Genomic DNA, 21582 nt, shown 5'->3' with positions numbered 1-21582 from the left:
TTCTCCTATAGTCAGCCTCTCTCCACAGTCAGATTCAAATTTTTTAATGACTTCTAGCAGCTAGATATTTTTTATTCATTCATGTGATAGGACATTGCTACAAGGCCAGCATTATTACTCATCCCAAATTATCCCTGAGAAGGTGGTGGTGAAGTTGAACCATTGCAGTCACTACACAATGTTGTTAGGGAAGGAGATCCAATATTTTGTCCCAAAAATGAAGAAGTAACAGCCATATATTACAAAGCCAGGATAGTATCTGACTTGGAGTGAACTTGGAGGTGATGGTGTTCCTGTGCACCGGCTGCCTTTGTTCTTCTAAATTGTAGAGGTTGTGTATTTGGCAGGTGCTCCTGAAGAAGCCTTGGTGAGTTGCTGCAGTGCAACTTGTAGTTACTGTGCTACAGTCTGCTGGTGGTGGAAGGGATGAATGGTTATGGTCTGGATGGGGTACCAATCAAGCGGGCTGCTTTTTCCTGAATGGTGTCCAAGCTCTCGAGTGTTGTTGGAGCTGAACTCATTCAGGCAATTGGAGGGTATTCCATCACACTCCTGATGTGTGCCTTGTAGATGGTGGACAGGCTTTGGGGAGTCAGGAGGTGAGTTACTCACCACAGAATACCCGGCCCTTGATCTGCTCTTGTAGCCACAGTATATATGTGGCTGGTCCAGTTATGTTTCTGTTCAGTGGTAACCCTCAAGCATGTGATGATAATGCTTTTGAATGTCATGCGGAGGTGGTAGATTTGCTGGAGATGGTCATTACCTCACTCTTGTTTGAAGCGAATGTTACTTGCCACTAATCACCCCAAGTCTAAATGCTGTTCAGGTTTAGCTGCATATGGGCATGGAGTGCTTCATTATCTGAAGAGTCGTGACTGGAACTGAACATTGTGCAATTAGTGAAAATCCCCACTTCTGACCTTATGATGGAGGGAAGGTCATTGATGGAGCAGCTGAAGATCGTTGGGCCTCGGACACTGCCCTGAGGAACCCCTGCAGCAACAACCTCAGGAGAGTACTCCCTTTGATTTCCCCATTGACTTTAATTTTATTAGTGCACCTTGATGCCTCGCTTGGTCAAATGCTGCCTTGATGCCAAGGGCATTCACTCACCTCACACAATGCACATTGCCTTTAAAAGGTGCAGGTTAGCTTAAAGTAATGCTTGCCACTCAGGCTATTGGGCTCCCTGCTGATGTGTGCAACCAATGAACTGTGCAGAGAGCACTTGGCTGCATGCAGTAAGCATAATACTGAGAAGGCAGCATGAAGTTGGCGTGCTCCTGCATTACCTTGAATAAGTTAACCACTCCTGTATCCTTCTCAGGGTTCAGTTTAATGCCCATATGTCTGTGAAATGAGATGGCTTAATCGGTGAAATGTGACTTTCTTGTCCTATTTTTGATACTTGGTCAACAGAGGCCGAGTACCACTCTTGCCTCTTGTGACAGAAGGTTGTGGGTTCAAACCCAAATCTAGAGACTTGAGTATGTAATCTAGATTGACACTTCAGTGCAGGACTCTAGGAGCCATGTATTTTTGCTGAGATGTTAAACAAAGATGTGATTGGTCTCTCAAAGGAACATAAATACGCCATAGCCCTATTTGAAGTGGATCTGGTGGATCTTCTGATGTCCTTGCTAATATTTATTCCTCAATGATCTTCTCATTATCTCATTGCTGTTTGTGGGATCTTACTGTGATCTACACGAATGACCAACCTATAGACGGTGTCACACGCGTTTTATATATGCTGATGACTTATGTGTCACTGCCCAAAGCACTGATTTTAACACCGCGGAGAAAATGCTTTCTGAGGCCTTGGAGGGACTAGCATCCTACTATGAAGAAAACCACCTTCGCGCAAACCCATCAAAGACGCAAGTTTGTGCATTCCACCTCAGAAACCATGAAGCCAAATGCCAGCTTAAAGTAACCTGGTGTGGAGCAACATTGATGCATTGCGAGCACCCTATCTACTTAGGAGTCACCCTTGACAGATGCCTCACCTTCAAGAACCACATTGAAAAGACAAAGGCAAAAGTGAGCGCACGAAACAACACCCTGAATAAGCTCGCTAACACAAAATGGGGAGCAAGCTCGAAAACATTGCAAACCAGTGCACTTGCTCTTTGCTATTCCACTGCCGAATATGCCTGCCCTGCATGGGAAAGATCTACTCATGTTAAGAAGATGGATGCCGTTCTGAATGCAAGCTGCCGACTTATCACAGGTTGTTTAAAACCAACAAACATCAACAGCCTATATATCCTGGCAGGTATCGCTCCCCCTGATATAAGAAGAACGGTAGTCAGCAGGAAAGAGCGACTCCTCAAACATCAGATGAGAGGCACCCTCTACATGGTCATACACCTACACCCAGCCGCCTAAGGTCAAGGAAGAGCTTCATGAACAGTGTTGTTCCATTACAATCAACCCCATCTGAAACCCGCATCGCCTTGTGGAAAGATCGGCTCTCCAGTCTCGAACAACCCCCAGCGATGGAAATTCTACCGGATGAAAGCCTTCCCCCAGGAGCTAATTGCAACTGGGCAACCTGGAAGTGCCTTAACAGTCTTCGGACCGGTGTAGGTCGTTCAAAGGTGTCACTAAGCAAATGAGGATATACAACCAGCCCGACAACTTGTGAATGTGGAACTGAGCCACAGACTATGCAACATCTCCTGCAATGTCTATCCCTAGAGGAACCCTGCTCTGTTGCAGATCTTGCCGAATTCAACAACAAGGCGCAAAAATGTGTCCAGTTCTGGCTGGGCCATGTATAGACTGTCGGTGGACACTATAAGAAGACTGTGGGTAAATTGATTGCCGAATTTTCTAGCATGACAACAGCAACGACTATATTTCAAAGCACTTTATTGGCTGTGAAGGGCTTTGGGACATCCAGTAGTCATAAAAGACACAATAAAAAGTTGATTATTTCTCTCGTTCGGCCCACACTGGGAAAAGCAAGGTTTTGTCTTTGCAGCAATTGTGCCGGGCTGTAGGGAGAGGGCGCGAGCGTTCTTTACAGGGCGAATCACACAAGCTCCAGGCAACGAGCATCAAATCTCCCAGTATGTAGAACTATGAAGCCGAACATGAACATTAACTCCTGCGAGACGGATTCAGATTTTTTAACATATTGACACAGATTTTCAGCACAGAGCGAGATTCTTTGGCCATATAGTAATACATTGCAAGAAGCAACGCCATCAAGCAGGTAGAAAAGCCGAAATTATAATTTGCCTCGCGCTTTGCATACTAGGTGAAGTAGATTGTTAAAACGTGTCGGTAGAATGAAAAGTATAGGGTCAAAAGTGAGGAAGTGCCAGCAAACCGCCACCTCCCCCTTCCTAACAATGCCCTTTTCCATTTGCTCTCTTTAGGGAGCGACGTCGGCTCTACCACGTGTCTTGCGGGGGTTCTCGGCAGTGCGTTTGGGTTTGTTTTAAAGGAGTTTGGCAGCGTCGGGCCGTGCGAGGTGAGCGTGTTTTGCATCGCTCCATGCTTGGTATTTTCCAAGCCAAAGAATAACCTGAGACAAACCAGATTGGAACAAGGCGGAGATTTGTGCCCCCCCACTCCCCCCCTCCCCAGAATAAGCTGCTGCATTTCCCCATTTTTGGTTTTGCGGTAAGATTTTGTGTTTTATTTGTTTCTTCTGCTCTATTTGTGTAAAGTTTCTGACGGTGCAAACCACTTAAGACACACAAAAAAAGTAAAGCATTAATTTGGACCCGGTTAGCTTGTCTGTGTGGCAAAGGTTTCATTGTGGGGTTCAGGGTTGAAACGTTATTTGTCTAAAGGTTATTTCTGTTAAATCCGAAATATATAAGCGTACCAGGGAAGAAAAGCCTGCGAGATGGGTGATTCACAGTTTGGAAGTGATGTGTTGATGTGGTGCATCTACCCTCCTCCTTGAATGAATAAAATAACGTCGAAATTGGGAACATTTTAATCTGGGATTCTCTTCTCAGTAACTCTCCTGATATCTCTTGAATTAAATAACTTTTCTACATCCTGCCTGAAGCTATGTGAGTTCACTTTGCAAGCTAAAATACTCAGAGTCTAGTACTTTTTCACCAATTTAGAGTAAATCCCATAACATGGAAACTTATTTGTTTGGTACATTGAGTTTCCGAGTTACTTTTTTGTTATTTATTAAAGTTTATACTGACTGAAATGTTGTTAGTCATTCTAATCCATAATTTGTGAATAAAGATTGTCACAAATTAACGACCAACACATCAGCAATGGACATAATATTTCGCAATGCACAAAAGTTGCAAGTGATTGTTTTGAGGAAGATTGTGGAGAAAATAAAACTCTCTATTGGCATTGTTTCTGCTGGTTTCTAGCAAACTGGAGAATTTCGAGCATTGCTGGCAAACTTTTGGAGCGAAGCACCTTCAGGCGTTGGTGTATTTTACAACAAAACGCAACGTCTGAAGCACGAATCCCCTAATAAATTATTGTAGAACCTGCAGTTCTAGACCGATTTTGCAACATGTTTCTTCCACGTGTTTGGTTTTGCCAAACTCGCCCATTTTCCGGAATGGTGATTAACATTCTGAGAAGCACTGCTATTGTCCTCTTTGTGGTATACTTGAATTTTATGGTGACATGGAAGAAGATATTGACCGCTAATGCTCTGATGAATATTTTGGAGGATTCTGTCACTACAGTAATTTGACTGCATTACGTAGCTCGCCTGTATGGTCTGAGGAATGTTGACTGGTGCAATTGAATTTTAGTTAGCACCTTTTGAATGTATAATCTTAAAATTAAAACTATTGTTGAGCAGGTTGCAAGCGTTTTCTTTGGTATAAACCAATTATATAAATTAAAATATATTTTCTTCTTTTATTCTTTAAATATTTTGAGCAAACAGTGCCACCTTCTGCAGGCACTCAGAAAGTTGTTATAAACAGTTCAGCCTAAACAAGTGGGTTTAAACCATATCAATTTACAGCACAGTGATATAGAACACTTTGTCTCAGTCTTTATTAGCTGTTTGCTAGAGAAATGTTACCGCACTGCCCACCCACCTATAACTCAATCTTGTTTTGCTTCAGATATGCATTCACTTTTCTCTTGAAAGACGCAATGATCTCGACTTCAATTGCTCCCTTTGCAGTGCATTTCCTGCTCCAACAGCTATCTAAAGAGACAATTTATCTAAACTCTGCTCACTCTTAGTGACATTTTTAAATTGATGATCTTTTGTCAGACCCCCTGGCAGAGGAAATAGCCTTTCCCTATTCATCATCAAAACTCTCATTTTAAAAACATCTTAAATCTCATTTTCGCCTTCTTTGCTCCGTTGGAAATAACCCCAGTATCTCAAGTTGTCAAACAAGTATTAGAAAACAAGTTTTCACTTTTTCCCAGGAAGAACATTTTTGATGTGCATATGCTATTTCGATGGATTCTTTGATCCAAATAATTCCTACTCAGATTTATTTTTTTCAATGGAAATCACAGTGAAGCAAAAGTGTGTAAGATATTTATAAGAGATGATACAATGTAAACATGCCTGTGACATGGTATTTCATCAGGTCACTTGATACTTAGCAGTGTACCATAGCAACAGTGACTGCCTCACTGAATATTGATTATTATACTGCTTTGTATTTGTGTTAAGTGCCCACATCTAATATTTTTGTTGAAAATAAATAAATTACTATTTGTGATAATACTTGGTTATTGGCACTTGGTTGCCCATGTAAAAATATTAACATCAGGTTTTATCTTTGATAGACTAGGAATTCATGCTTTTTATATATTGTAAATGTGAACTTTAAGTACTATTTTCAATTATCTAGATTTTTTTGCAACTTTTTTTGCCAATGTTTTCCACTCCCTTCTCTGGTGAAAATATTGACTCCTCTGGTGAAAATATTGACTCCTTACTGGAATATGTTCCCCTCGTGTCATTTGTCTTCTGGCACCTCACCCAAATGTTCATTAGCTCTGTGAGTCTTGATGAGTGTCCACAGCTATTCAACTAAGGAGAGACATCACAACTGAGCCTGTGCCTGTCCTCCAAAGCTGATCTACGGTAGAGTCTGCCATTAGTCATCAGAGTAAACTAAATTCACCGCGAATCCTGCCATTGCCAATTTGAAACGATTTTACTCAGTATAGCTGTTGTGAAGCAAAGCTGGGAGCTTACTACTGAATTATTTGTTTGTTGGATCATTTTGAAAAATGATAGTTAATGTTCATGCAATTAATAAAAGCATCTGAAAATTTGACATCACTGGAAGGAACATACTCAACATAACTTTTGTCATAAGTTTTGAGCTGAAGAGTGCATTTTTTTGAACACTTAAATATCCTCAATGATAAGATTGCATTGGAACATGTTGGGTGCCACTTTGGACAGTAAAAATGCAGTTTTGAAACTCTTGCTTGTTGTAAATTCCTCAGTGAACGATCAATTAGTAATGGGATTGTAGATGTTGTACTGAATGAAACAGACCACCACATCCTAGGTTCATACAATGGCCTTTGCTGAATTATTTGATGTCAGCTAGGTGGTAGTCGAAGACTATAGTTGGCATCAATGTCACTGGGTTAGGGAGGAAAAGAATTCTGTCTCAATTTTTTTTCTTTTTGTTGCATTGTAGCACAGTGGACTGGTAATCCACATTGGACTAATAATCCAGAGGCCTAGACTAAGTATCTGGAGTCATGAGGTCCAATTCTATCATGCCAGCAGGGGAATTTAAACTCAGTTATTGAAATAAGCATGGACTAAAAAGTCAGTATCAGAAATGGTGACCTTGAAACTACCAGATTGTCAGAAAAATCTAACTGGTTCACTAATGCATTTTTAGGGAAGAAAATCTACTGATTTACCTGGTTTATATGTGACTTCAGACTCTTAGGAATGCAGTTGACTCTTAACTCTCTTTGAGGTGGCCTGGAAAGCCACTCAGTTGTTACGAAGGTGGTTCACCATTACCTTCTCTAGGATAATTAAGGATGGGCAATAAATGCTGATCTTGCCAGCGACGCCTACATTCTGTGAATGAATAAAAAAGAAGCAATTGTGTCAATACTGGAAAACAACAGCCTGAGTTTAAAATTTCCTTGAAGTGCAGCAATCTAGCCAGTCTAATTAAGATCAAGCACAAAATTAAGAATGTTGTACAAAAACCTAGTTTCCAAAAAAAAAGCTATTGTTTTTACTGACATGGATGCTCATGTTCTGAGTCCTGTTGGAAGAGCAAGCTGGGTCCCTGGATCATTTATTACAACTGTCTTTCTAGTGATGTTATCATGTCTCATTGGAAAACACCAAGTAATTTGTCTATTTACAACAGAAAACAAAGCCAAACCAGCAATTGCAGATGAATATCCCTTCTCTCATGCACTTTGGAGTTACTAGAAAAAGTACTGAATGAGAAACTCTGCCAACATCTCAGTCGTAACTTTAGCCTGGGCAATAGTTAGGCCCCAAAGCAAATAAACTGTTGAAACAAAAAATTCATCAAATTGTCCAGGAGTGAAGCTCACTTAAATTAGAATAGTAGCCAATTACATTTTATTGAGCTTTATGGACAGGCTGCAATGTTTCACTTTACAGAGAAGCTTCCTTCTGAAGCTGTAATTGTTGAGATTTTAACAGGTTGCAAATATGTATGGGAAGATGATCTTTGTTTTATAACTCCAACAAGGGAAGGTCATTTCGTCTCATTTTGTATCTGCATTTCATTGATGACTTGGTGCATGTCATCACAAATACCATTGCTTTCTTTGCTGATGGCACCACTTTGACACAAAGGTTAACTGTGCTGAAAGAAAAGCCTGCACAGAATTAATGTCCGTTCAGAGAAGATCAAATCAATGGGGTCAATTTTATGAATGTGGCTGTGATTTTTTTGATAAGGATTCCTAATTATCAGGGTTCTTTCTCTGTGAATCAGACTTTTGTAGATTAAGATTAATCATTGCTTGCTGGAATGTCCATTAAAATCAATGAAATCTATGACTTTCCCATTGACTGCCCACTATAGTTTCTGTCGTTTGGGAATTAGAGATATCTTTGGGTTATAATGAACAGGAGACCATGAGATGGGGGAAGAAAGCACAACTGCTCTGGATGGTAATATTCCCGGTGGTAATGTAATTACCAAGTAACCTTGTATCCTTGCGCTTTAGTTTGATTTTACAGTGTCTTTACTGTTACTCACTGTTAGGATCATTTTTTGCGACTTTAGTCATTGTTGCAGCTATCTGTAACCTTACCACTAGTTATTACCAAGATTGCTATTACAATGTGGATTTTTACTGAAGTCCTTTTGCATTGGTAATTATTACTTTCCATTTTATATCTCTTCTGTTGTCCAGGAAACCATCACAGTAGCCTTTGTTTATCAACTGAAAGGTCTCCTTTTTATTACTCCAGATGTTCTTCCCACATGGAGTGCTCTTCCCATATGAAGGAAGGAAATTGCCAAATTAAAATTGTTATTCCTTGGATATGTTAAAATAAATATACTGTTCATAAAGGAATGGGTGTGTAACTTGCATGAATAAATGGTCTTAAACATGTCATTACAGTTTCCTACCCTAAGAAATGGGCAATGTCTCTATGCAAAAACAATGAAGGCTAGAGTGAAATTATTGTGTCGAGTATTGATGAAGTAATGTTCTATACCATGTGTTTGTAGCTACAACTTCCAACCTAGCAATCATATCTTGGCCTTGCAGTTGTTGTGTACCATTACCTTAGTGGCATTGAGAGGACACCATTGCCTGCTTGTTCAAGGAAGGGGTAGGAAAACCAAAAGGAGGAAGAAAATAAATGACCATCAGTGTTCTGAGTAATGTGTTTTTTTAGTAGATGCATCATAATGTTAAGTATTTACAGCTTTGACATTTATTTGAAATTCAGTCTAACGTTCTTGTTACATTTGTAAATTAAAATTGTGTTCATATGACCTCTTAGCTACTTCCTCTTCAATGTTTTTTGGTTTAATATTTTCTTTTATGTATTTGCTTCTTAAGCTAGATGATTGCTTTGAAGTTACAGTAGTTTCTAGGCACGTTGACCTTGCAATGACTTGAGTTGACTTTACTCCCACTTAATGTGCTGTTTCCTTCAGCCTCTCTTGTTTATACTTCAGTTGTTTCCAATGTGAGAATCGTGTGTCATGGTTGAATATGCAGTTCAATCCCAATGTTCATTTACTGCATATGTAAATGTCCTTGGCCTTCATCTTGAGTTGATCCAAGAACCCATGAATGTGATTTTGGCACCATACCAATCAAGTTAATTTGTGGATCAAAGTTGAAAAGGTCAGAAAAGTGAGATAACAATGTGTTATCATACTCTATCATCTCAAACAAATAAACCCAGATTTCACCGTCAGCAGCGAAGTGATGGCACACACTATTGACCTCCTAGAAAGTTCTAGCGATCTCTGTGATGTGATTTCCCCTTTCCCGAGGTCACTTGGAATCTGGTGCCAAGTCAAAGGCATCTCCAGGTGTCCGGCAACAGTGATATCATCAAACATAGTAAACCAATCATATTGAAGTATTCTTGTAGACTTATAAACCAGGATGTAAAATGCCCTGATTATCCTTCAATTTTAATTACATTTTACGGAATATAAAATAAGATGGGATAAAGATGGGAGCTATATTTCATGATTTATTTTGCATAAAGGAGAAATTTGACATTGTAAAAATATAAAATTAGTTTTACAGGACCAGAGAGGGTTACAGCAATAATTATGAACTTAGTACACAGCTCAAAAACACAGTTAAACTGCACTGAACAAGGTGTAACTTTTTCAAGAGTTTTTACAGTTTTTATAGCATAATAGAAGTTCTCACCAGTACAGTGATTTCTACCTGATTGCAGTCTAGGGGAGTTCAACAGTGCAACCTATGGGGAAGCCTTGAATCACTAACAGCAAGTTTTGGATTTCCATGTTTAACTACAGATGTGCAGACTCTAGAAACTGTTGCTAGTTTCAGAGGAATAATGAGTTAGTGGATGTTTAATAATGCCGACAGCACAAGTTCAATCCCTGTACCAGATGAGGTAGCTCTTGGGGCCAGCCCCATTGTAATATCATGGCATTATTGAACCATGATTAGTAACCCTCGGGCAACCAAGGACGCCACATGAGGAGAGGGAATGACTACAGTAATCTTGGTAGAAGTGTTTGAATGATTTTAGAATTGGGTTCAACATCAATAGAAAATTGTAACCTCAGCTACACCAATGAAACTGTGTAAATTGTAGTCACTAAAGAAAGCTTACAATATTGATGGAATACAAGTGCAAAGAAAAGCAATCAGGATCCTGATGAAAAATGCCCCAAAGATTTATCTGAGCAAAGAATGTGGAAATAGAAGTCAATAAAACAGTTTACTCAGAACCAAGGATAGTCATTGAAAATGAGCTGTTGGTCAGAATTGTAAAAATTGGAAATTTAATTCTTAAGTGGAGACTGACAGTACATGAGTTATGATGTTGCAAGATAGTGTGCTAAGGCCAATTCCTTCTTTAAATACTTTGCCAAAAGAAAAATAACTTTTGTAATTCAAAAACATCAAAAGTGAAGACTTTTGGTGATTTTTTTTTGGTCACTTTGGCTTAGAATAATAAGCCTGAGCCTTAAAGATTTCTACTTCTGAAATGACCACAGTAGAGTCATAAAACTGGCCAAAATAGAGTTCGCAGAATCTCCAGGGTGCCTATACATCTTTACTAAAAATTCTTTCATGGAACCTGGTCTTGGTGAACATGAGGGGCCTAATTTTAACACGTCCATTTGCACAAAGTTAAAATCATGCCCGAGGACTTTAACCCCCTAAATGTTCAAAACGACTGTGAAGTGGAACCCATTAACAAGCTTGCCTATGAAATAGAGGTGAGTGCAAAATCTCAATAAGTCTTGTACTCACCCCCTTCCATGTTGGTTGACAAGATTGATGAATACTATAACTGCTGATCTGGCTTCAAAGTCAATTTAACTTCATTCTCAAAATACTTGTGTAACCTGTGCTGGTATCAGCAGAAGTGCTGATGGAAATGCTCTCTGTTGCCTGCAGACTATTTTCCAACAGCTCCCCTTGCAATATTTTTAGTCTACTCCTGGTATCTGCCCATTCTTAGTGCCCTGCGACTTTTCGCCATTAAACCCAAGCCTCCCTGTTGTATTCTGCCTGCCCCAAGTTATTTGCAATTTCTTTCAAAATATTTTGGCTGCAATCATATTCACAAACTGTTCCTTTTTATTTATTACAAATTTAATACACAAAAAGTAAATTCACTGATTTTTGATGTGTGTGTCTTCTTCCCAACTTCAAAAGGTTGTACATTCCTGTTCTAGTATGGTTAACATGTAAGGAAAAGATTGGAAATCTTACATTCGTGCTCTGAATAATGCAGTCTGTAGTTTAGGAGAAGATATAATGTGGTCTCTGACACTATATTATCATTCACACTCAGACCTCCACTAATGTTCTGAATCAGCTGATTTTTAGAGAGATTAATACTGAAGCTATGTTGCATCACACCACCTTGGTAAATTTGGGAACTCACAGAATTTACATCTGAAAATTTACTTTTACCTCAAAGATAAAAGTGAAATATTTAGATAATTGACTACAACCTTCATTTATGCAGATAAATACTGAAAACAACCCCAGTTTTATTTCCCGCTTCATACTGACTCATTCTAAGATCTCAGTAGCACCACATTTTCATCCTTCCTTTCATGCCCAGTAAAGGCATGTCATGTTATAAACTTTCAGTCAGTACTTTTGAAACTTGGACATAAAAAGCTATTAAGATGGCTGCCACTAATCATCTGACTTTTGGCATTTGAACTACATACATAGGTGAGGTTACCTCACTGCCATCTGTGGAATTCACACATCTTATTGTTTAAGAATGGGTCAGCACCTAAAGTCTATGGAGTTTCCAGACTGCTTGTCTCCATGTTTCATACTGGACAAAATGGAAAATCAAAACTCAATTCAATCTCAAAAAATGGCCACTATCCACTTTCTTTCCATCGTATCACGTTGGCCTCCCCCATTCAAACCAGACTCGGTGGTCCTCAGAAGTGTTAATCCAGTGGTCATATGATTGAAACTTGGTTCAAGAACCAAGAGCCAAGAATCAAGAACTCTTATTACCCAGGAGATCCATCAGGACCATCAGGCATTAGCCAGTCTGAGAACCAGACTCTGAAATTGGCAGCAAGTCCTCAAGCAACCAAAATACTTAACCTATTCTAGTTTCAAAGTTCACCTGAGAATCAACCTCCTAGATATTCAACTACAAGAAACCTGATAAGCTTCTATGAACCCTTCACTTTACAAGACCCTCACTTCAACTTTAAATCATTGAATCCATTCAAGAACCCACAAGCCTGTCATGTAGGAGACTGGAAATCATAGAACAGGGACTGAAGTAACTAATCTGCAAAAGTGCATTATCTTTATCTGTATTCAACCTTATTGTGTGTGCATGTGCATGCATGACACTAAGTGCGATGTTACATTAATTTGGGGTAAGTGTGTGAGAATAAATAACCATCTTTATTTTAAACTCTCAAACACTTGCTGCTGAATTATTTAATGGGAATACACACTCCAACGATAAGAAAAGCCACACCTCTTTCCATACAAAACATACTGATTGGTGCAGTAAGAGAGCAAATAAATTCTGTTTGTGACAATCACAATGATTTGTAATAGCTACATATCAAACAGGGGAAAAAATCAACATTTATTACTGAATTTGCTTAAGAACTTTGAATTTAAAAGGGTACTTTTTGATGAAAGCACAGTAGCACAATATATAGGAGAACCAATATTCAATGCAATGTAATAAAGAGATGGGTTCAAGCCTGGAAATTACTGAGTCATGAATGAGTATGAATTGTTAATGTGCTTATTATCAAATTCTTCTTGATAGTTTTTTGAGAGCAGTGTTCTCCATTAGATGATCTGCAGTTTTGCAGATGATACTAAGATCTGTATGAGTGATGGAGGATGCTTGACTATTTCAGGCAGAGCTTAATATGATGGGAAATTGGGTTCATAAATGGCAAATGATGTTTAACTTGTACTAGTGCAGTGTATTGTATGTGGACAGGGTGTGTCTTCAACATTCAAACACCCTTTAGGAAAAAACATAAAAAGAAGACGGCATAAAAAAAGAGATCAGTGTTCCAGTGCATACTTCTCCAATGATGTATGACCAATGCTGTGAAGTGATAACTAGAGCAAATGTGGTGTTGGGGTGCCTTCACCTAATAATTGATTTTAAGACGAGGCATACTATTCTGTTCTTGTACAAGCCTTGGTCAGATCCAGATTTGGAACACTGTGACCAGTTTTCGTCTCCTCACATGGTCATTGATAGTAAGACTTTGGAAAAGCTGTAGAGGATGGTCACTAGACTAATTCGAAGTATAAATCATCTTAGTTATCAAGATAGGCTAAAAGAGTTGGCACTCTATGCTTTAGAGAAATGTAGACTTAGAAGTGATCAGATTGATCACTATTAATCAGATAATGAAGGGGATAGATTACGTTCTAGTTGACTGTTTGTTTCAGTGAAATAAGTTGGGAAGGAACAGAGCTTTAATTACGTAAATTAAGATACAGATTAAATGTCAGGATGTGCTCATTCCAAGACAATAGTGAACCTCTGGAACAGGCTGCTGGCTTGTGCTGTGGACACCAACTCCCTGAGTTTCTTCAAACGAGAGCTGGACCTATTTCTGTTTGGGGTGGACATTACTGTTTTAAAAAAGGTAGGTGATACTTCAGGGAATTTGGGGCCAGAGTTTTCTGGACTAATTTTGCTCAATTAAATGGTTGAGAGAGAAATTTCCAAGATTTCCTTTCCCAAGATAGGCTTGAGCTCTTATCTGCTTTTTCTGCCTCTTCCAGGAGGCTGCAGGGTTTTGGATAGGGAGGCAGTGGTTGGGGTGGGGGGGGGGGCGATGGGGGGATTGTGTTGTGATTGTGTTATATAAGATATCACAATTGTGTGGGACTGGCTGGATTGATCAGAAGATCATTAGCTGTCCATCATTGTTTATTTGCACTTAATGGACTTCTCTGTTTAAATAGCGGAGAGTGCCTCTTGACGTAAATGCATTTAGTGTTTGCGAACATTACTGTCATACTTTTCAGACTATTGTATGTATATTTTTTGGCCTAAGGCAAATCAGTGGGACTGGATAATGGTGAGTACACTGCTTACCAGCTTGCAATAGAGCCAAACTCCCAGGGTTTCATAGGGTTGGTTCTAATAAATTGTCGTGGCAAATTTTGGTGGTGGGGGCTTGTCAAAGAAGGCCATGGAAAATTGTGTGCTTCAATATCTGATTAAATTGGAAAGAATGTAATCACTTCACTGTAACAACAACAAAATCTTGTAATTATATAGCACCTTTAATGTTAGTAAATTGCCTCAAGACACAGGAGCATTAACAAATAAAATAACAGAGCCACGTAAGGAGATATTAGGGCAGCTAACCAAAAACTTTGGGCTTTAAGTAGCACCTTAAAGGAGGAAAGCGAGATGGAGTGTCTGAGAGATTTATAGAGTGAATTCCAAAACTTAGGACCCCCAGTGGCTGCCATTGCTGGACCGATTAAAATTGGGCATTCAAGAAGCAATAATAGGGAAATGCAGATGGTTTTGAGTGTTAAAAGTACTGCATCTGACTAAGAGCCATCAACCTGAAACGTTGGCCAGGATTTTGTCAACAGCATGTCATTCCCAACGTTGTAACCGGAATTAGGTGCCACTTCTGCTTTCACTCTTTTTGCTGTTTCCCACACGATTATCATTTTAGTGCCAGTAGTGTGCGTGCGATTTAGCAGCGGGGAAAGCGTTTCATTGATGAAACCCAGCTTCAACTGACAGTGTAGCATCTACAGGTGGCCTATTAAACAGCTTTCTGTTCAAACGGGGAGGCTGTGCATCACTGCCAGGACTCTCCACTGTTTCCAAGTGTACTCTTTGGAGAAACATTTGCTGCTGAAGCAGACCAGCCCCACGGTTCAGTGTTGCCACCCTGCATATTCTCCTCCAGGCTGACAGGAAAAGACCGGAGGTGTTCTTTCCTGAAGATGACATCAGGCCCTCCCGCCAGACCACGAAGTGGGTAGAGGAGGGGTGAAAAACCACTTGGGGTAACATACCGAACCTGGATCCAGTGCAGGAAACAGGTCAATAACCTGCTCCAATCTTCAAGGGTTAGTGCCAATGTCACATCTTCAACAGGAGTCTCTTGTGTGGTCACCAATGATACATATGTGTGAATGGAAAGTGTGTGGAAGTTTGCCTTTTGTGTGTGCTTGGATGCAAAGTGTGAATGACAGGCCTGTATGTGTGATGCGAATGCATGCAGACAAGGGGTTAGTTGTCACTTGACATGTCTCTAACTCTGCACTTTATCAAGCAGGACAAGTAGGCCCATAATAAAGAGAGAAGAGATGCACAAGAGGAGGAACCCCAGATCTGAGGCATGTTACAGCAGCCAAGGAGGAGGTGATGGAGATCACTGGGGAAGAGGGAGCGTGATCAGTTGCAGATGGCAAGGTTGGACTGGCCAGGAGTAAGGAGGGTGAGGCAACCATCCTGGTGGTGGCGTATGGGCACACAGGATGGATGTGATGAAATGTGAAGCGCTCAAACTGATGATTCTTAATGTGATTCTTTTTGATCTCTCCTGCAGGTCATCCCCATCCAAGGACAAGGCTGGAGCCAAGCCAGGAGCCAAAAGACTCCACCTCTGGGGATGAAACAGCCACTGCCCCAGAAGATGCACCGTCACCTCCTCATCATCCAGCTCCACCCGCACAGTTACACGCACACAGTTCCCGGTGGGGTCACGTATAGATTTGGGAGCACAATCTGGTGAGTACACTATATATACGTTCCAACAGCTTAGGGAGATGTGACAGCCGGGTATCCTGAAAATTGGAGGACAGCTGGAGATCAGGCCCCTGCTGAGCCCCACGCTGATGACGGTCCTCTGGTCATGGCCACAAGAAACCTGCTGCGCATGCAGCTGAGGCTGAGGGAAAATATGGCAGAGATGCCAGGAATTAAGTGCAGCGTTGTGCGGGCATGGAGGAGTCCATGTTAGCCATGAGTTCTGCCATGTCTCAGGATTTGTGCGCATGGCTTCATCCATGGAGAGGATGCTGACAGAGATAGAAAGCCAGATGGATCTTTCAATCCATATGCACTCTTACCTGCATTTCCTCTAGCCATGGGCTCAGTGCAGCAGTGTCTAGACGAGAGGGGGTGAGGCTCCTGAATCTCCCTCCAGGAGCCCCTTCTGCTCAGGGAGACAGGGAAGTGCCTTCGCACACCCAGATGGAGGAGAAACACGTGCCACCTGCTCTGGGGCCTTCGTCTCAGGACATCCACAGGGTTAGCAGTATCTTGTCATCCTTCCACCTTTGCCTCGCTTCCTGGAATTGTTGAAGTCAGAGGGGGATGCGTGTCAGGCTGGAACACTCAAAGCCTCATACCTCCAGAGGACGCCCACCATAGTCATCCAAGGCAACGAGTCATGCCACTGAGCAGACTGGCTCCTGGTTCAGCTGCTGATGTCATGGTTGCACTGAGTCGTAGTGGTAGAAAATAAAAATTGAAAAAGTATGAGCACTAAGGTGGGATGGATAATTTTTCCATTTCTTTTTGATTTAATAAAATATGCACAGTATATTTGTTTTCTGTATTCGTTTATAATTACTGAGAATTGCTGGGGGCCTGTTATAGTATCAGATATAATGGCCATTGCATGCCCCATGTTTCTCACAGTGGGATGGTTAGAGGAGAGATAGGGGCACAGACATTATTCCTCAATGAGATGTTTCATGTTTTTGTGCATTCATTATTGAATGTTCATGTGAATTGTCACTTCTGTGATGATCATTCTGTGGAACAAGGCTTAAAATGCAGGCACAGCTGCCCCACCCCTCCCCCATCTATGCCCTGGAGAGGATATTGGCCCACCTAACTCTCAGTGGGTGTAAATGAGATGGGTGCAGTCGCATTCAAAGCACTTGAATGATGATGCTGGATCAGAATAATTGTGCAAGTCAGGTTACTACATGGATGTCCATGTATCGCTAAGATGTCCTTTGTACCAGCGCGAGTGTGTGACAAGCTCCATTCCCCATTCTATTCTAGGTGTTAGTGGCTGCACGTTTAGAGTTAACGTGGCAGAGGAGGATGACAGGGGTGAGTCTAGGCCCCAAGAAGATGATGGAAGTCTGGCGACAGATAGGTTATTGTTGTGTGAACCTTGTGTTGATAAGGTTGTCCTGGCTTCTCTTACACGTCTATCCATGGCCTTGGCATCCCTAAAAGGCTCATTTGGACTTATGGGCTCCTCCTCATGCTCCAACACATCATCTTCATCTGAGGAAGGCTGACCCTCTTTGCACTCTTCCCTTTGCAAAATCTGTCCGCATTCCAGCACCAGGTTGTACAATGCATAGCAGATCACTGCTATTTGTGACATCATCTGGGGTGTGTATTGCAAAGCCCTTCCAGACTGGTCAAAGCAGCAGGAGTGCATTTTAAGAACCCCCAATTGTGTACTTGATGATGCCTCTTGTGGAGTCATTGTAGCACTCCTCTGCCTCGCTCTGGACTGAAGTTATCAGCCATGTACGCAGGGGATGGCCCTTGTCACTGAGGATCCATCCATTAACCTGGGCTGGGGGTTCAGTAGCTCTGGGAACTGCGAATTATGCAAAATGTGTGCGTCATGACAGTTCCCTGGGAAATTAGAACAGACCTCATGTGATTGCACGCCAGTTCAAGGAGTGAAACCCTTTACAATTTACAAATGCTACTGGCTGTTCCCAGCGAGCTCTAATGGCCACATGAATGCAGTCGATGACATCTTGTGCTTGAGGAAACCCAGTGATGACATCAAATGTGGCTGACCTTGCAGCCTGGCTCTCTCCATCGGTGGTGAAGTTGATAAAATCACTGGCACTATGAAATAGGGCATCAGTCATCTCCTTTGTCCACTTATGTGTGGCAGCCTGTGAGATGCTGCATATTTCGCCTGTTGCACCCTGGAAGCCATCGCTGGTGTAGAAATTGAGCGCTGCTGTAACCTTGAGGGCCATTGGCATGGGCTCCCACCAAAACCACGTGGCTGCATGTCTTGATGAACAATCTGACATATCTCGGTGGGCAATTCCTGGGATGTCCTCAGGTGTTTTTGGAATCGCCTCTCGGACATTTGGAGGTAGTTTGTTTTTGCCCTTTTGATGCATTGATGCCCCACTGCCTGTCTTCATTGATGCCTTCCCTGGATGTCTGCATTTGGACCAGCCTTCCTGTCTGGTGCTGCCTGCTGTTGGCCTTGCGGCCTCTATTGTTCGACAGCAAGAGCTCTCCTCTACATTCTCTTCTCCTGCTCCCGAGATTGCAAGAATGTTGGGTGAATGAGACCCATGTTATGACAGTAATTGCTCTTTGTGAAGCGGGCAGACATATATGTGAGACATGCTTGTCCATGGTTCTCATCCATTTAACTAATTATTAGGGAGTCCCTTTGATTGGCAAATTGTGCTTAACATTAACTTCACCCACCCTAAAGGGCTCTCCTCCCACTGCAATCGAGCTTATATTCAGAAAAGCTGTGCTTGAAAAGAGACATCAAAATTTTATACAAAACAAAAACAGAATTACCTGGAAAAACTCAGCAAGTCTGGCAGCATCGGCGGAGAAGAAATCAGTCAACGTTTCGAGCCTCCATGGCCCTTCGGCAGAACTGCAGCATAGTTTCAACAAGGGAGAAATATAAATTGGTTTAAGGTGGGTGGGGGGCGGGGGGGAAGAGACACATTGAGGGTGTGGTGTGAGCAGATAATAATCAAAAGATGTCACAGACAAAAGGGTCAAAGAGGTGTTGAAGGTGGTGGTCTTTGTCTGAGAAAAGTGCTAATTAAGAATGGAAAACAGGATATTCAAAGTACAGCTCTAGTGGGGGTGGGGTGGAAAGACTAAAGGTTTTAGTTTTAGATTTAAAAATAATGGAAATAGGTGGGGAAAGAAGAATCTATATAAATTATTGAAAAAAAAGGCGGGTGGGGGGGGAAAAGAAACGGGGTGGGGATGGGGGGAGGGGGAGTTTAAGATCTAAAGTTGTTGAATTCAATATTCAGCCCAGAGGGCTGTAAAGTGCCTAGTCGGAAGATGAGGTGCTGTTCTTCCAGTTTGCGTTGGGCTTCACTGGAACAATGCAGCAAGCCAAGGACAGACATGTTGGCAAGAGAACAGGGTGGAGTGTTAAAATGGCAAGCGACAGGGAGGTTTGGGTCTTTCTTGCGGACAGACCGCAGGTGTTCCGCAAAACGGTTGCCCAGTTTGCGTTTGGTCTCTCCAATGTAGAGGAGACCGCATTGGGAGCAACGAATGCAGTAGACTAAGTTAGGGGAAATGCAAGTGAAATGCTGCTTCACTTGAAAGGAGTGTTTGGGCCCTTGGACGGTGAGGAGAGAGGAAGTGAAGGGGCAGGTGTTGCATCTTCTGCGTGGGCATGGGGAGGTGCCATAGGTGGGGGTTGAGGAGTAGGGAGTGATGGAGGAGTGGACCAGGGTGTCCTGGAGGGAACGATCCCTACGGAATGCCGTCAAGGGGGGTGAAGGGAAGATGTGTTTGGTGGTGGCATCATGCTGGAGTTGGCGGAAATGGCGGAGGATGATCCTTTGAATGCGGAGGCTGGTGGGGTGATACGTGAGGACAAGGGGGACCCTATCATGTTTCTGGGAAGGAGGAGAAGGCGTGAGGGAGGATGCGCGGGATATGGGCCGGACACGGTTGAGGGCCCTGTCAACGACCGTGGATGGAAAACCTCGGTTAAGGAAGAAGGAGGACATGTCAGAGGAGCTGTTTTTGAAGGTAGCGTCATCAGAACAGATGCGACGGAGGCGAAGGAACTGAGAGAATGGGATGGAGTCTTTACAGGAAGCGGGGTGTGAGGAGCTGTAGTCGAGGTAGCTGTGGGAGTCGGTAGGCTTGTAATGGATATTGGTGGACAGTCTATCATCAGAAATTGAGACAGAGAGGTCAAGGAAGGGAAGAGAAGTGTCAGAGATGGACCATGTGAAGATGATGGAGGGGTGGAGATTGGAAGCAAAATTAATAAATTTTTCCAGGTCCCGACGAGAGCATGAAGCAGCACCGAAGTAATCATCGATGTACAGGAGAAAGAGTTGTGGGAGGGGGCCGGAGTAGGACTGGAACAAGGAATGTTCCACATACCCCATAAAGAGACAGGCATAGCTGGGGCCCATGCGGGTACCCATAGCCACACCTTTTATTTGGAGGAAGTGAGAGGAGTTAAAGGAGAAATTGTTCAGTGTGAGAACAAGTTCAGCCAGACGAAGGGGAGTAGTGGTGGATGGGGATTGTTCGGGCCTCTGTTCAAGGAAGAAGCTAAGGGCCCTCAGACCATCCTGGTGGGGGATGGAGGTGTAGAGGGATTGGACATCCATGGTGAAGAGGAAGCGGTTGGGGCCAAGGAACTGGAAATTGTTGATGTGACGTAAGGTGTCAGAGGAATCACGGATGTAGGTGGGAAGGGACTGGACAAGGGGAGAGAGAAGGGAGTCAAGATAACGAGAAATGAGTTCCGTGGGGCAGGAACAGGCTGACACGATCGGTCTGCCAGGACAGTTCTGTTTGTGGATTTTGGGTAGGAGGTAGAAGCGGGCCGTCCGAGGTTGGGCGACTATCAAGTTGGAAGCTGTGGGAGGAAGATCTCCAGAGGAGATGAGGTCAGTGACAGTCCTGGAAACAATGGCTTGATGTTCTGTGGTGGGGTCATGGTCCAGGGAGAGGTAGGAGGAAACGTCTGCGAGTTGACGCTCAGCCTCCGCGAGGTAGAGGTCAATGCGCCAGACAACAACAGTACCACCCTTGTCAGCGGGTTTGATGACAATGTTGGGGTTGGACCTGAGAGAACGGAGTGCAGTGAGTTCAGAGAGAGACAGATTAGAATGGGTGAGAGGAGCAGAGAAATTGAGACGGCTAATGTCACGCCGACAGTTCTCAATGAAAAGATCAAGAGAAGGTAAGAATCCAGAGGGAGGGGTCCAAGTGGAGGGAGAATATTGGAGGTGGGTAAAAGGATCCGTTGAACGGGGAGAGGACTCCTGCCCAAAGAAGTGAGCACGGAGACGAAGACGGCGGAAGAAGAGTTCAGCATCATGCCGAGCCCGAAATTCATTGAGATGAGTGCGTAAGGGTATGAAACTAAGTCCTTTGCTGAGCACTGAACGTTCAGCATCGGAGAGGGGAAGGTCAGGGGGTATAGTGAATACGGGGCTGGGATTGGAAGATGGGGTGAGGACAGAGGGACAAGCAGGGGTGGAGGGTCCTCTTTGACCCTTTTGTCTGTGGCATCTTTTGATTATTATCTGCTCACACCACACCCTCAATGTGTCTCTTCCCCCCCGCCCCCCACCCACCTTAAACCAATTTATATTTCTCCCTTGTTGAAACTATGCTGCAGTTCTGCCGAAGGGCCATGGAGG

The 21582-nt window shown here is 42.6% G+C and overlaps 1 protein-coding gene across 1 annotated transcript in view; it reads left to right on the top strand.

The window, feature by feature from the left end:
• The first annotated feature begins 3417 nt into the window (after positions 1 to 3417).
• greb1 (growth regulating estrogen receptor binding 1) overlaps positions 3418 to 21582 on the top strand; it is a 351042-nt gene continuing 332877 nt past the window's right edge. Inside the window, exon 1 of the mRNA XM_078541600.1 lies at positions 3418 to 3639. The gene's annotated coding sequence lies outside the window, so the exon portion shown is untranslated. The remainder of the gene's footprint in view (positions 3640 to 21582) is intronic.

Source organism: Cetorhinus maximus, chromosome 5 (assembly GCF_964194155.1).
Source record: "Cetorhinus maximus chromosome 5, sCetMax3.hap1.1, whole genome shotgun sequence".
Lineage (NCBI taxonomy): Eukaryota > Metazoa > Chordata > Chondrichthyes > Lamniformes > Cetorhinidae > Cetorhinus > Cetorhinus maximus.
The sequence above is the reverse complement of the archived record's forward strand: the minus strand, read 5'-3'. Positions and strand labels throughout refer to the sequence as shown.